General features: G+C 42.5%; 1 pseudogene across 1 annotated transcript; it reads right to left on the bottom strand.

The window, feature by feature from the left end:
• Positions 1-6,497: 6,497 nt before the first annotated feature.
• LOC103263434 lies at positions 6,498-7,695 on the bottom strand (annotated as a pseudogene). The gene has a single exon (XR_002482138.1). The product of XR_002482138.1 is annotated as an interleukin enhancer-binding factor 2 pseudogene (transcript).
• Between the last annotated feature and the right edge of the window lie 9,093 nt (positions 7,696-16,788).

The raw sequence follows: 16,788 nt of genomic DNA, 5'->3' as shown, positions 1-16,788 counted from the left end.
GAAAATGGTAATTTCACACTCCAGAAGTGAGTAAGTCATTTACAAGGACTCTTCTGACACAGTATTTTTCACAGCCAATTAAACCTGGGAAGAAGCACTTGCTTGGCGCCACCTCTTGTTCCAAAGTCACCGGCAGCGTGATGCAGGAGGATAGGGCATGGACTCACACCAAACAGGCGTGGTTTCAGGTATGACCATGTCTGTTTTTTTGCTTAGCAATTTGGGGCATTTCACTTTTTTTCTCTAAGTCTCACTCAATGACCATGAAAGGAGGACAAATGTTTCCTCATTAGCCACATTCCTCCTAATCACATAGGTTGGTATGAGCATTAATTGAAGGAAGAAGCATTTAACATCATGCTTGGGTCCTCGTGGGTACTCGGTTACTATCCCCTTCTCCCAGAGGAATGCTGGCAAATATTTAACTAGCGACAACAAAGAAAGTTTTCCATAGTGTAAACACTTCCACCATGGCTGGTTTCAACCCACCAGGTTGAACACGGAGTTGGGAAGAGACACACCAGTCAACTCTCACAAGCCATATACATTGTCTCTCGCTCTCTTTCTTCACCTAGTAACTCACCCTGTTTCAAATCTCAGCTCTAGCGCCTCTTGATCAGGGAAGTTGCCCTAACCCCCAGACCAGGACAAGTCTCCTATTACTTTTGTTTCAAAACTTCTCACAATTTGTGATTTACCTCTAGTGCACCCGTTAGAGTGTCAGTGCCATGAAGACAGAAACCACCTGTGTTTTCCCCTTCGTTGTATCTTCAGCAACTAGTTCAATGTCTGCTGCAAAGATGGGGCTCGATACATATGTGATGAGTTAAGCAAATAGACAACTGAAGATAGAGAGGGTGGGTGGATGGATGGATGGATGGACCTGGGTTTTGGTCTCTCTTCAAAGTTTTTATTTATTTGTTTGTTTGTTTGTTTATAGAGATGAAGTCTTGCTCTGTCACCCAGGCTGGAGTACAGTGATGCAATCATAGCTCATTGCAGTTTCAAACTCCTAGGCTCAAGTGATCCCCCCATCTCAGCCTCCCAAGCAGCTGGAACTATGAGTGCACTACCACACCCAGCTAAATTTTTTTTTTTTTTGAGCTGGAGTCTCACTCTGTCGCCCAGACTGGAGGGCAGTGGCCGCTTCCGGCCACCACAGCCTCGACCTACTGGGCTCCGGCGATCCTTCCGCCTCAGTCTTCCAAGTAGCTGGAACTACAGGTGTATGCTACCACACCCGGCTAATTTTTTTTTTTTTTTTTTTTTTTATTGTAGAGATGAAGTCTCGCCAAGTTGCCCGGGTGGGTCTCTAACCCCCGGGCTCAGGCAATCCACTACCTCAGTCTCCCAAGGTGCAGGATTACAGGTTGAGCCACCAAGCCTGGCTTAAATTTTTTTTTTTAATGTTTTTACAGGGTCCAGCTATGTTACCCAGACTGGTTTCAAACCCCTGGCCTAAGTGACCCTCCCACCTTAGTACCCCGTGTACCTGAGATTATGGGTGCAAGCCACTGTATCCAGCCCTCCTCCAAATTCAATGTGGTTACTTCTTTAAATTTTAGACTAGTGATCCCAGAACACTTATGCAAAAAATTGCTCCTATCAGTCTGATGACTGGAGGATCACATCGTGGGGCACATTTCCTGGATGGAAGTCTCCTGCCTACCTGGCTCCCAAAGACTAAAGTGTCACTTAATTTCTTCAGGTCCGAGTTCCATCAGTTGACTAGATATTCCAGTGCCAGCCATTGTCTCAGTTGAGGTGAGCTTACCACCCCTGCTTATGCCTCGAAAGTCAGCCTCTGTAATCAAGACTATTCTCCAAGGTCTCCTTTGAACTTGGGTCCACATACCCATTTTGTTCTCCTCTGCAATGTTACATACCATGACTGATGCATAATGCATTCTATCCAAGCTGCAAGCTAAGATCAACATTTCCTTAGCATGACTCTTCCACAGAAGTACTTTTCGTTTGTACCTAGAAATATTTTCTGAGTCAGAATTAGCATCTCTGCTATCTAAAGATGTATTTTTTCCAGAGAGTGACTGAAAAGTAAAGTGGTATTATTACTACTAATTAAGACCTAGGAGGTCTCCCTATTCATATCTCCTGATACAGGCTTTAATATATGCAGATCTGGGAGAAAAGAAGTCTCAATAAAAATAATGCCCGTGAAAGGTGAAGTAGGTATGCATGCAAGTCACTTGAGTAGACTGATGAGGATAAATTGCCACTTTTCAAATGTCCCACCTGGACTGCATCATCCCTTCTGACATCTTTGCAATTTCAACCATTTAGCACAATTATGAGAAAAGTTTGACCAGCAGATCACATGCTGCCAACATAAGATTGCAATGCAGCTTAGAATCCAGCTCCAGGAATCCTTTATTTCTAGCAATGGAGAAATGGACATCCACTTAGGTAAACTAAGCCCAGACCCAGTCTGACCCTTGCCTTGCTGACCAAATGCTTCTGATCAGGCCTCGCAGACAGGGCAGGACCAATCAAGTGCAGCCAGCTCAGCTGCTGTGTGTACAGTTCACAGGGAGGAGTAGTTGGACATTCCAGGCAGGGCCTGGATTGGGCCTTGATCAGGGGTCATGGTTCAAGCCAAAGCAGATGCAGTTTCCCCACAGCAGTTGCTGGGAGTCTGGCTACTTCTCCACTTGAGAATGAAACTCAGTTCCCGGGGTGATCCATCCCACACATCTAAAAATATTATTGAGGTGATTTTATCTTCTATAACACCACAGAATTTATGTGGTTAAACATAAAAGTTAAATTCAAATGAAATAATTCAATATTAAAGAGCATGATAAAGCAAACCATATTTTGCAAGCTTATTCGAGAAAGTTAAAAATTAGCCAGTTGTAAAATCTCTTGCGCAATAGTAAATGTGTTCACAGCTCAGCATTACAATGAGACACTTCCATTATACTATTTCTGAAAATTTATCTCCTCAAAAGGACACCTTTCAAGTGATGGAAAAAAATCATTAAAAAAAGACAAAACTTCATATATTGCACTTTCTAGTCTAATAATAACATATATGATAAGAAGAAATAAATGAAGTTCAAGGGCATTTTTTCATTTCATTTCCTCAGACTACCTGTCTGCACACAAGTCCTAACACATCGACCTCTCCCAGCTGGGTTCACCATGAGTGTTCAAACCAACTCATGCACCTACAGGAGCAGTCAGCACAGTGCCTGCCAGTCATGCTGCGGGAGAGACACATATACCCTCGCTGCATGTGCAGAGAGCTCATTTGAACTCATTCTCCTCATACCAAGTAATCTGGCCTCTCTCGACCACCCTCAGTTTACTCTCAGAACCCTGGCAGTTGAGAAACAGGTCAAAAAGTCCAATGCAATGACCCACTGGTAGCAGCAGAAGCAATAATAGACAAAAGCAGAGAAGAGGAACAACAAGAGGTAAGACCAGGAGGGGCAGAAAACCCCAACCAGAATAGCAGAGGTCTCCAGGTCACGTGGGAGACTCAAGCCACTCTCAGTAACCCTTGAGAACACCACCAACTTGGAAGGCAGAAAACCATCCAAGCGCAATAACACCACATTCTGGGGCAACCAATACAGTATCCCCCAGGCTCTTGACTGGTGATCTGGGTGTGAAATGTAGGCTTACAACAAGGCACTTGAACTGAACTAAACCATCATCTTTTGTGACTACATTTGATTTCTGAAAGTAGTTAAAATCACTTACTCGGCTGCAGTGAACAACTAGAAAAAAAATTTAATTTAGAAATAAAAACGTAGGCCAGGTTCAGTGGCTCAGCCTGTAATCCCAGAACTTTGGGAGGCTGAGGCGAGTGGATTGCCTGAGCTCGTGGGTTCAAGACCTGCCCAGGCAACTTGGCAAGACTTCGTCTCTACAATTAAAAAAAAAAAAATTAGCCAGGCGTGGTAGCAAGCCTGTAGTTCCAGCTATTTGGAAGGCTGAGGCAGAAGGATTGCCAGAGCCCAGCAGGTCGACACTAGGATGACCATGAGTGTGCCACTGCATTCCAGCCTGGGCAATGGAGTGAGACTCCAATTCAAAAAAAAAGAAAAGAAAAATGCAACCTGGGCAACAAAGTGAGGCTTCATCTCTATAAAAAATTAGGGCACCCCTCCCGGCCCCCTCCCATTCTGGGAGCTTTTCTCTCAATAAAGTCCACTTTTAAAAAAAAAATAGAAAAAATTAGCCAGGTGTAGTGGTGCACACTTGTAATTGCAACTACTCAGGAGGCTGAGGTAGGAGGATCACTTGAACCCAGGAATTTGAGGCTACAGTGAGCTATGATTGCACCACTGCACTCCAGTCTGGATGACAGAGTAAGACCTCAACTCAAAAAAAACCCCTTTTTAAAATAAATAAGTAAATTTTTAAAAAATCACTTAGAACCCAATATGAGTGAGTAAGTTATAAGAGAAAGGTATATGAGAAATGTTTTTTTCAATTAAGAATAAAATAACATAAATAATGAAATTAATTTGCTTTTGTGATTGCAAAGTAGGAGTTCTAAAAATAATTGGAGAAAGAACAGCTTGGTTAAATTATGTAGATTATCCTCCAAGGTAAGAAGCATATTCATTGTGAAATATTTTCATGGTGTTGGATAGCAATTAGCCTTGTTAAAGCTTCTGGCTGAACATGAGGGATGGAACACATGTAATGATTTTTATTTCATCTCTGGAACCCCATCAAAACAACAGTTAAGGGAAAGAAAAAAGAATGGGATACCAGAGCAGAGAAGCAATATCCTCACATTTCAGCAGATGAAAACTAGGTGGAAGAGTACCAACTGACTCACAAAAGGGAGCGTTCACAGCCTAACTTATCAGAGAAACACCAGGAGAAACCACAGGCCCTTGGGAAGGCGGACTTAGAGGCACCCAGCACAGCAAAGGGCAGGGTGAAGCAAGAGGGCAAAGCCAGATGGACTCCTCTAAAGCCTCTTCTGGCTTTTTTGTCTTAGTTTTTTAGGGGGCCTCTTTTGTTTGTTTTTGGTTTAAGATGGGGTCTCACTCTCTTGCCCAGGCTGGAGTGCAGTAGTGTGATCATGGCTCACTGTAGCCTCAAACTCCTGAGCTGAAGCAATCCTCCCAACTCAGCCCCCTGAGTAGCTGGGACTACAGATACATGCCACCACATCCAGCTGAAAGTGTTTATTCTAAATTATCCCCAGAGCACTTTGCTCTGCCTGCACCCAGAACACCAACACCAGGCAGAAGAATAGTACTCTTTTTCCTGGAATATCTGAATACCTCCAAAAAAAAATTCTGGATACTAATTTTAGAATCCCTCATCAAAAAAGGCAGGCTCCCAGCCTGATTACTGCATGATCAATCCTACCCGCTGAAAAGTCCTGGGCAAACACACAGAACTGCAAATCAACAATCTAGTGCTGTGCTCTAAATCGTGAATGGAAAGCCCAGGGTCAACAGACCTTTAAGGAAGTCATCTAATACAGAAAGCAAAGATCAAAACAAACACAGAGAAAAGAATTGAGAAGAAACAAAAGTAATGCATGTGTTAACATCAAAAGAACTATAATCCATGTTCTCCGAGAGAAAAAAGATAGTATCGCATCCAAGAAACAAAAACAGAATACTAGTGTAAAAGAAACAAGAAAACAAGAAAGAGCTTGCAGAAATTAAAAATAAGAATTAAAGATAAAGTTCAGGATTTCTTACAGAAGGTGAAACAAGAGATAAAATGATAAACAACAGAAAAACTAAGAAAATTAGAAGCTCTGACTATGAAATTGGCCATCTAAATAACAGGACTTCAGAAGAAGTAAGTAAGCAAGATAAAGTTATCAAAGAAATCATACATTTTTCCCAAAAAAACTAAAGACCCAGACTGCAAGGATACACTGAGCACTCAGCACCATGAATGAAAAAAAAAGCCTCAAAACAAGGCACTTTGGAGTTCTGTTTTAGGCATACAAAGTTTACATGGCCTGTTACACATGCCAGTGAGAATATCATAACAGATTTAGGAGTCCAGAGCTCAGGGAAGGAGTCAGGGTTGAGATATAGGTTATGACACTGAATAACCTATGGAGAGTTAGACAAAAAAGGGTGAAAAGGAAAAGGAGAAACAGAAGAGAGAAGAAGGGAAGACCTTTTTTTAAAACCAGGAAGTACTTTAATCATTTTTCTTAGAAAAAAAATTTTCCATAGTTCACAACATTTCAACAACAAAGTGCCAGTTGAGAGAGGGATTTTCAGAAGTTGGGGATTCTAGAATATTAAGAAATGTTAGAATCCTGCTTCATTATAGATGGGTAACATAGGTCATAAACGGGAGACTTCTGGTTGCTAAGCCAATATCCAAACTCAGTGGAAGGACACTTCCTTCCATGGGGTTGATTTTCCTTCTTGCTGTCTTCCCTGTGGGAATATATGGCCTGCTGCCATATCAAGCCCAGTAGCAGCGAGCTTAGGCTCCAGTCTTCATCCTCAATAGGAAGGGGAGTGAAGGGATGCTCACTCCTGAGTTTCCACGCTTTCCTCTTCCTCTCCCTGAGGTGGCTCTTCTGTATCCTCCTCCTCGTCCTCTCCTTCCTTCTCTGGTGGCTTCTCATAAACCTTTTCTGAAGGTGTCATTATCACTCCATCCCAGGTAGATATTTCAGAAGCAAGATAGCTGGCATCACCCTCCTGGCCAAGGATCTTTCTACAGCCACCATGTGAAATGATTTGGACCAAAGTCTGAGCTGTGTAGCAGACCATGTCCTGCTGTTACAGGGTCATGACTGTGTATACTCTGAAGTTGCCACTCTCACAGGGATCAGTGATACCCACTGAACCTGGCAGGAATAGTCCTGCAGCCAGAATCTGCAAGCAACATTTAGGGCCAAAGACTGTCTGGTGGGGTTGTTCATCACAGCATAATGACCAAGTAGGTTATAGAATCCAGGGTATGAGGGGCTCAAAGCCAGGAAAATGAATCCTCAAGTCCTGCAACAGTCTGATGAGAACTTCAACCGTGGACCGAGAAGCATTTTCCTCCAACCATCAGGCATGTCGGATAGCGGCTAAGGCCCTCTTCAACACCTTGGTATCCAAATGAAGCTCTGGGTCCAGTTTTCGGATACCAGGTGGCACTGTTGTAATAAGAATTGACACCGTAGCATCAGAAGAACTGATTTCAAAGCCAGTTTCGTTGATCAGCATGGTCAAAACTTTAGATTCTGTGCTCTTAGGCTTTCCACAATTTTGTTCCCCAGAGCAGCAACAGCTTCCGGTGTTGGCAGAATCTTTAGTATGACCACCAGGTCAGCTACTCTGTGTCCTGTAGTGGTTGCTCCCTTTTAGCACGATCACACCTGTCAGACTTTTGATTTGCACTTCAAACGTTCCCGGAGTTACATTCAGATCATCAATCACATTGTCTATTTTTTGTCACCAGAGAAAAGATAGAGGCCTGTCCAGCAGAATTAGGAGCCAGGTCCTGATTCCTCTTCAGCAAGGCCTCACTGGAGGAAGTCTCGTCAGGGGCTGGCTTGACTCGGGGGAAGGCCATCTCACACAAATAGAGATCAAATGGGATATGAGGCACAAAGGGCCTGAACCCTCCTCCTGGACCTCCTCTGGAGCCAAAACTCCCACCACGACCACCGCCTCTGTCACCCCTCATGGCACCTTAAACACAAACAATGGAGGCCGCACCAACTGCTCCTTTCCTCTCAAATCAGGAGACTCTTAAGACATCAGGCTGGTTTGGGGCTCTGTTTCCCGATTTCCCTCCTCCCCTAAACCCCAAGTACTTTTGCTCAGTGGCTAGGGCTGCCAGACTTTAACCATATTCATTAATACCTTAACAATTCAGTAGGAAAGTCCCAAAACATGTCCAAAACACATGAACATTAACAAACAGCTCCCCCTGCTGGCCCAGTTTTTAAAAGCGCTTTCAACCACCACCCTCCTGAAGGCAGGATCCATGGGTGAGCCCAGGAGTAAATTGGGTGAACACTCATGGGACACGCACGGGTCCTGCTTGCATGCCTGTTCATCCTCAAAGCCTCCTGTCTGTCACTGCAGGTTGTATGAATATCCTGCTCAGCATTTGAGAAAATTGTCCACTCTTTCTTTCTAAAGAGTTGCTTGCGATGTCAGTATCGTCAACTGAGTTGTGTGACTGTTTCTCAGCAGGAGACACACGGTCCCCAAAGGAGGAACTGGACATCAGTGGTTCTTACCTCATCAGCTGGCCCAGGCACTACCTCAGCAGAAGGAGGATACTTGAGTGGGAGAAGCACCTTTCCCCAACCTCAACTGTACCTCTGCTTTTTTATGCTTTATGTATTGGGATACTTACTCATATTTTATTGGGGAAAATGGTAGCTTTCAAAAAAAATATTGTAAACCACTCATTTCTACCAACTCCAACAGAAAAAGATTCTATGTAGAAACATGTTATCTCATCATCTCACTTACCTTCATCCCTGGTCCTGCATCCAAGTGGAGTCTGGAGCTCCTGGGAGATGGTGAGTTTCCATAAAGAGAGCACTGGGTGATTTAGGTCAGAGCTTTCTGCAAGGCATTCAGCAGTAATGTGCCTTATACAGTAACGTCCTGTGTATTCAACGATAGCAAAAATCACTATAGAAATTTTGGAGGGACCGAAAGAGCCCCATGCAAGTAGACAGGTACCTGATGCCCTGGAAGGACTGCATATCACTTAAAAGTCTTCCCTTCATATTATTCCTCTCAAACATGTTTTTGGCAAGGGTTTGGCTTCCTACAGATATGTGGTCAATTAAGGGAGAATTTCTGTGCTTTAACAATCAATTCTGCCAATGTATATAGAAACATTTAGACAACTATGAGAGCCCAAACTTTCATAGAGTTAGCCTACAATACCTTTGGCTAACTCTATGAAAGTTTGGGCTCTCATAGTTGTCTAAATGTTTCTATATACATTTAGGTGTGGTGGCTTACGTCTGTAATCCTAGAAGATTCCCTAAGCTCATGTTACCAATTGCACAACTGGCAACAAAAAAGAAAAAAATTCAATGAAGTGTTTTTATTTTAATCTTAGCAGCATCCTTGCAGTGAACACTTCCAGATATTCTAATTGCATATTCTAATTATTCAACATGTAATCCTGAGTAATTAAATGATTCATCTGCATGTTTACTTTGTATAAACCAATTAACTGTTGGAAGATACTTACTAAAAACAAATATATAAAGTAGGTGTAGTTCCTGTCCTCATAGAGCTTACATTCAGATGGAAATCAAATAAGTCATCACAAAATAAACATATAGTTACAGATTGTTTAAAAAAATGCTTTGGGCCAAGCATGGTGTCTCACATCTGTAAGACTAGCCCTTTGGAAGGCAGAGGCGGGAGAATCACTTGAGCCCAGGAGTTCCAGACCAGCCTGGGCAACATAACAAGACCCCATCTCTATTTAAAATTTTTTTTAATCTTAAAAGAAATTTTTAATTCTTTGAAGGAACAATTTGCTAAGAGAATGACAGAGTGACCTAGTGGAAACTGTGAAGGGGGGTGTTAAGGAAAGTCTCTTTGAGGAATTGAGTTTAAACAGATGTAAAGGAGGAATAATAGCTCTTGAGATAAAGAGTGGAGGACACAGTTGTTCCACGCAGAAGTGCAACAGGTCAGGACTCCCTGAAGTAAAAGAGAGAACACCATATTGCTGAGAGTGGGCCCCAGGCCAGAAATCAGTGGGCAAGGAGGATTCTGAAAAGTCAAAGCCAAATAAACAAAATAAATAAAAACTTAGAGGCCGTGGTAGAGATTTCTGATTGTTATCTAGGATAAGTGTTGTAAGCAAAAAAGTTTGCATAACTGAATTTCTTCCAAAATTCAAAAATTTGGGGATTTTATAATAAATCCATTTTAAGCCTACAGTTGATGAGTTTTAGTATATTTGCATAGTTGTGCAAACCATCACTGCACTCACCAAAAAAAGTTCATATGTGCTCATCTATGCCTGTTTGTTCCCACCTCCAGCCTGAGGCAACCACTAACCTGATTTCTGTCTCAGTCGTTTTTCCTTTGCTAGAAACTTCATATAAATGAGTTAGGTGTGGTGGCTTACGTCTGTAATCCCAGCACTTTAGGAGGCCAGGAGTTCGAGACCAGCCTGGGCAACATAGCAAGACCAACAAAAAAATTTTTAAATTAGCTGAGCATGGTAGTGTGCACCTGCAGTCCTGGCTATTTGAAAGGCTGAAGTGGGAGGATTGCTTGAGCCCAGGAATTCAAGGTTACACAGTGGTTACACCACTGTACTCCAGCCTGAGTCACAGAGCAAGACCCTATTTCTTAAAAAAAAAAAAAAAAAAAAGAAAAGAAAGAAAAAAAACTTCACATAAATGAAAGCATACACTATGTAGAGTTTTGTCTGTGACTTATTTTATTCGGCACAATGTTTTTTGAGAATCATCAATGTCATTGTTGAAGTCATCCTCACAGGGTTAACAAGAATTTTGAACAGAAATACAATTATGTATTAATCAGGTTGCACTTTGACCTACTTCTTTGTAACCAAAAGCCATATAACACTAACACATAACTATTGACCACTTGCATGCCCATTGCTCCTATTGATAAGATTTCTAATATTAAAATCATAAGGCTTTAAGAATTGCTTAAGTAGGCCAGGCGCAGTGGCTCAAACCTGTAATCCCAGCACTTTGGGAGGCCGAGATAAGGGGACTGCCCAAGCCCACGGGTTCAAGAACAGCCTGGGCATCTTGGCAAGACCTCAGCTCTATAATAAATCAAAAAATTAGCCAGGTGTGGTAGCATGCACTTGCAGTTCCAGCTACTTGGAAAGCGAGGTGGAAGAATCGCCTGAGCCCAGTAGGTTGACACTGGGGTGGCCATGAGTATGTCACGGCACTCCAGCCTAGGCGACAAAGTATGACTCCAACTCAAAAAAAAAAAAAAAAAAAAAGGAATTGCTTAAGCAGATCCTGAATTCCAGCAGAACAGCTGATGTCAATCAGGTTCAAGACCCCACAGAGAGACTAATCAGTGTGAGAATACAGTGTCTTCATCTCTCTGTTCCATGACTTTATCCTGTACTCTTTGACCAGTCAGTGATCTCCACACTTAAAGTCCTTAAAAACGCAAGCCCCAGATGCCTCCAAGAGACAGATTTGAGGTTTCCTCTCAACTCCTTGTTCAACAGCCCTACAATTAAAACTCTATGCAACCCAGTGTCTCAGAGTATTGACTTGCCATGCACATCAAACAAGGAGCCTCTATCATAATTGCACTGTGAGTATCAATAATTTGTTTCTTTTTATTGCTGAATATCATCCCATGGTATGGATAGAACACAGGTTGTCTATCCATTTACCAGTTGATGGACATATGGATTGTGTCCAAGTGATGGCTATTATAAAAAGGCCACCGTGAACATTCATCTACAAGTCTCTGTATGGGCATAGGCTTATTTCTCTTGGGTAGATTACCAATAGCGGAATTGCTAGGTCCTATGCAAAGTTACTGTTTAACTTTTTAAAAACCTGCTTGCTGGACGCAGTAGCTCAAGCCTGTAATCCCAGCACTTTGGGAGGCTGAGGTGAGAGGATTGCCTAAGCCCAGGGGTTCGAAACCAGCCTGGGCAACTTGGTGAAACCTCGTCTCTACAATATATTAAAAAATTAGGGCATACTCAGTGGCTCAGCCTGTAATCCCAGCACTTTGGGAGACCGAGGCAAGTAGATTACCTGAGCTCGCAGGTTTGAGACCAGCCTGGGCAATTTGGCGAGACCTCATCTCTACAATAAATCAAAAATTAGCCAGGCGTGGTAGCCCATGCCTATAGTTCCAGCTACTTGGAAGGCTGAGGTGGAGGGATTGCTGGAGCCCAGCAGGTGGAGGCTGCAGTGGTCAGGAGCATGACACTACACTCCAGTCTGGGCAACAGAGTGAGACTCCAACTCAAAAAAAAAAAAAAAAAAAATTAGCCAGAGGCCGGGCTCAGTGGCTCAGTCTGTAATCCCCGCACTTTGGGAGGCCAAGGTGAGTGGATTGCCTGAGCCCGCGGGTTTGAGACCAGTCCAGGCAACTTGGTGAGACCCCCATCTCTACAATAAATAAAAAAATTAGCCGGGCGTGGTAGCACATGCTTGTAGTTCCAGCTACTTGGAAAGCTGAGCCAGAAGGATCGCCAGAGCCCAGCAGGTAGACAGGGGAGTGGCCGTGAGTGTGCCTCTGCACTCCAGCCTGGGTGACAGAGTGAGACTCCAACTCAAAAAAAAAAAAAAATTAGCCGGGCATGGTAGTGCATGCGCCTGTGGTTCCAGCTACTTGAAAGGCTGAGGAGGAAGGATCGCCGGAGCCCAGCAGGTTGACGCTGGGTGGCCACGTCGTGAGCATGCCACTGAACTCTAGCCTGGGCTACAGAGTGAGACTCTGACTCAAAAAATAAAAATAAAATCCTGCTAAACTGTTTTTCCAAGTGGCTGCATGATTTTGCATTTCCACCAGTAATGCATAGGGCTTCTCGTGTCTCTACATCCTTACCAGCACTTTTTATTGTCTGTTTTATTTTAGTCATTCTAGTGGGTGTGTAGTGGTATTTGTTTGTGGTTTGAATTTGTATTTTCCTAATGAATAAAAAACATGAACATATTTTCATGTGCTCATTTGCCATATGTATATATTATCAAATATTTTGCCAATTGTGTAGTTTGGGTTGTTGGTCTTGTTTTTTGTCTTCATTTGCTTTTATTTCATAGAAACAGGGTCTCACTCTGTCACCCAGGTTGGAGTGTAGTGGCATAATAGCTCACTATAGCCTTGAACTCCTGGGCCCAAACAATCTTCCCACCTTGGTCTCCCAAAGTGCTGGAATTATAGACATAAACCATCATGCCCAGCTAAGAATTGTTATAATTCAATAATAAGACAAAGCCTGGATAGGGTGTATCTTGCCTGTAATCTCACTACTTTGGGAGATCAATGGAGGAGGACTGCTTGAGCTGAGGGGTTCCAGACCAGCCTAAGCCATATCTCTACAAAATAAAAAAAAAGGCTGGGCGTGGTGGCTCAACCAGTAATCTCAGCACTTTGGGAGGATGAGGCGAGAGGATTGCCTGAGCCCGGGGGTTTGAGACCAGCCTGTGCAACTTGGTGAGACCTCATCTCTACAATAAATTAAAAAATAGCACATGCCTATAGTTCTGGTTACTTGGAAGCCTGAGGCAGAAGGGATCACCTGAACCCAGCAGGTCAAGGCTGCAGTGGCCATGAGCATGCCACTGCACTCCAGCCTAGGCAACAGAGTGAGACTCCAACTCAAAAAAAAAAAAAATTAGCCAGCCGTGGTGGCATATGCCTTAGTCCCAGCTACTGCGGAGGCTGAAGTGAAAAGATTGTCTGAGCCCAAGAGTTCAAGGCAGTAGTGAGCCATGATGGTGCCACTGCACTCTAGCCTGGGTGACAGAGTGAGACTTCAACTCAAACAAATAAAAATAAACTCGAAATACATAAACATGATAGATTTATTTTTAAAAGATAGTTATTTATATATTCTGGATATGAATATTTTATCAGATATGTGATTGCAAATATTTCCTCTCAATCTGTGGTTTGTCTTTTCACTTTCTTGCTCTAGAAATTTGAATAGATGGGGATAAGCGTATGCAGGATATGCAAGTTATAAAGTTATTGCACAGTTCAGGCAAAAGATGTTGGATTTAAGTTGTGGGAAGTGAAGGTGTTCCTGGATAAACTATTCCAGCTGTTTCTTTCATGGTCAATAGAAGACAAGAGGCAGAAACTGGGAGAAAAGAGAATTTATTTCTGCAACCAGGTCACAGGGAGACAGGCAGTATCATTGCCAAAAACTCATTCAAAGGTAGTACCACTTACTCAGAGTTTAGATTCCATTATTCCATAGCCCCTCACCCATCTCTGATGGTAAACTAACAAAGGCATGATTCAAGATCTCCTAATCATCCTTCACCCACCCTCCCCTTCCAGGGTTGAATTAACAAGGTTTACAGGCAGTTTCAGCATGGCGCAAGGTCTTCTAATCATGCTGACATTTTAGAGTAACTTTTTGGAATTTGCAACTGCATGGACTTAAAATTTTATGGTGCCTTAAAGGGAAATGAAAAGTTACAACAGTCAAAGAAGCTACCTTGGTACATTTAGATAAACAACTTTAAATCAAGCATAAGAAATATAAGAAACCCCATTCCCCAAGCATTGGCCTATAACATTCTTTGGCCATAAGCTCAGGGGCTTTAATCATACAAGATACACCATACATAAAAAAAATCCACATATTAAAAGTTATTACTAATTTACCCATACCAGAAAAAGATACTTCTTAAGCTAGAGTAAATCCATAAAAACGAATCAGAAAACCAGTCCAGAGTTTTACCGAAGACCCCATCTAAAAAGGGAGTCTGGAGGTCCAGGGTCTACTGTAACCAGGTGGCTTGCTGTCAGTTTTCTTGATGTTGGTTTCCACTTGTGCAGATGTGTTAATATAGGACAAACAAGAAGAATTAATAGTCATACAAACTCCACTTTGCTCAACTGAAATGTACTCTAAAGGCATTCTATTGTCCAAAACTACCTTAGCTAAAGAATCTACAGAAGCTTGGGAATTACTTAAAGATTTTAAAGTTTCATTAGCAATAATTATAAGTGTTTTTGATAAATTTCTTAGTATATGCTGGAGGGCCGCAACTCCCCACCATGATAGCAAGGCATAAGCCATAAAATACCCATCTCATCTGGGATTCCTCCTGGAAGATCCTAAGGGTATCGAGCAAACAATTTCAGGGTACTGGTCCAATGTAGTTTCTGAAGCATTGTGGATGGACACTGGAGTGACCATCAAAACAACTAAGCATTATCCCTGATCCTCTTTGTTCCACAGTTTAGTGCCCGTGGAACACCGTCCCTCTCGCACACAAACACAAAACCTTCTGGAACACAGTGCATTGCATTAGGACCAGAGTTAGAAATCTAAAGTGAAGCCCTCACTAACCATGGTGGAAAAGAATTATTGACCACAGGTCCTTCCTTCTCTCCTTCTCTCTTAAAGGTTGACAAAGGGTATTGCTGGCTCCTTTGCATGCATGGTGGCAAGGTGTGGAAAAGATGGTATTACACATCATCATCGGAATAAACAGGTACTGTGAAGCAAGGCAGGGTAGGATGATGTCGCATGGAAGCAATTTTGACTTGATAGCTAATATGCTTCCATGGATATCTTCCAGTAATTTTGTGCAGGTGGTGACCAAGAGGTACAATAGGGAACTACAGAGAAGTTCATTATAGGTAGTAGCATGGGATCTCTGTGGCTAGTCTGACTGAGACAACTGGTAACCCTAGGGGAATTAGCTGTACTTTGAGATATCCTGATCAAAGCATTATTTTACCACTCATAAATAATTTCTAAATACACCACAAAGGAGAATGTTTGAACAAATATTTTAAGTCACATACTGGTTCAGTGACCCATTTTTCTGGCACTGGTCCTGATGACTGTGACAGCATAGGTCCTGGGGAGAATGGGTTATATTTCTTCACCCCAGAGTGGTGCACTCAAGTCTTGACTCCAGCTAATTTCAGATCTATGGGGGTTGTAAGCAGTACATTGTATGGTCCTTTCCACTTTTCCTATAGTTGTTGGGCTGGCCCTCCTTCTTTCCAGTCTTTCAGAAGCATTTAGTCTGCAGGCCAGAAAGGATCCCAGGGTTCTGATTCATCCAAGAGTTTCCTAGAAGAAGCGAGCTTATATACAGTTGTTAAAATTTGTCCCAAATGCGTAACATAATTTTTAATGATAGTATCCTTATCTAAATTCGCAATTTCTTACCAGTTCAGCTGACAGCAAGAGGCCTCTCATATATAATTTCATAGGGATTCAACTTGACCCCACTTCTTGGACTTACCTGGATGGACCCTGAGCAGTGACTATCCAACACCTGAGTCCATTTGAGTTGAGTCTCTTGGCAAATTTTTGCAACTGTGATCTTTAAATTATGATTGATTGAGCCTTTCCGTCTGTCCAGAAGATTGGGGATGTAAATCTTCATGGAATTTCCAAGTAATGTTAAGTGCAGAGGTCACTTGCTGTGTTATTTCTGAAACAAAGGCAGGCCCATTGTCACTTTGGATTCTCTGGTAGCCTGAATCTGGATATTATGCCTTTTAATTAGCATCTTACCACTTCTGAGACCTTTTCAGTTTGACACAGGAAGGCTTCCACCCAGCCTGAAAATGCACCCACAAAGACTAGCAGGTTTCTGAGGCCTTCCAAGTCTTGGGCCATATGGGTAAAGTCTACTTGCAAAGGAAATTATCCACATTTCTGTTGTCCCAGGGAATCTAGTCTTCAGTCGCTGGAGTATTTGGGGAACAAAGGTAACAATGGTCAGTAATGTTCTCCAGACACTCTCTTAACTTCTTATTCTTTGGATATCATTGTAGGAACATGAACAATGAATCTCTGCCAAAATGTGAGCCATTATGAAAATATCTGAGATTTGGATAAACTAATTTCTCAGGAATCCAGATCAGTCCCTCTGAGTTTATTTGCATTGAACATTTTACCTTCTTCTTCAGGTTCTTCTTCAGGTTCATAGGAAGTAGGGAGTCTTGTTAAGTCTACTTTAGGAATTAACAGGGCAAGGACATCCACACTCTGCGGCTCTGCCTCTGGCTGTCCAGTCCAAGAAGGCATTACCTCTTGCTACTCAGGGACAGGGCAGAAAATCACTGCTACCACTTTAGGTAGTTGTACTGCTTCTAAAAGTTCTAATAC

Source organism: Carlito syrichta, unplaced genomic scaffold, assembly GCF_000164805.1.
Source record: "Carlito syrichta isolate Samal-C Ts95f unplaced genomic scaffold, Tarsius_syrichta-2.0.1 Scaffold305112, whole genome shotgun sequence".
NCBI lineage: Eukaryota > Metazoa > Chordata > Mammalia > Primates > Tarsiidae > Carlito > Carlito syrichta.
The sequence above is the reverse complement of the archived record's forward strand: the minus strand, read 5'-3'. Positions and strand labels throughout refer to the sequence as shown.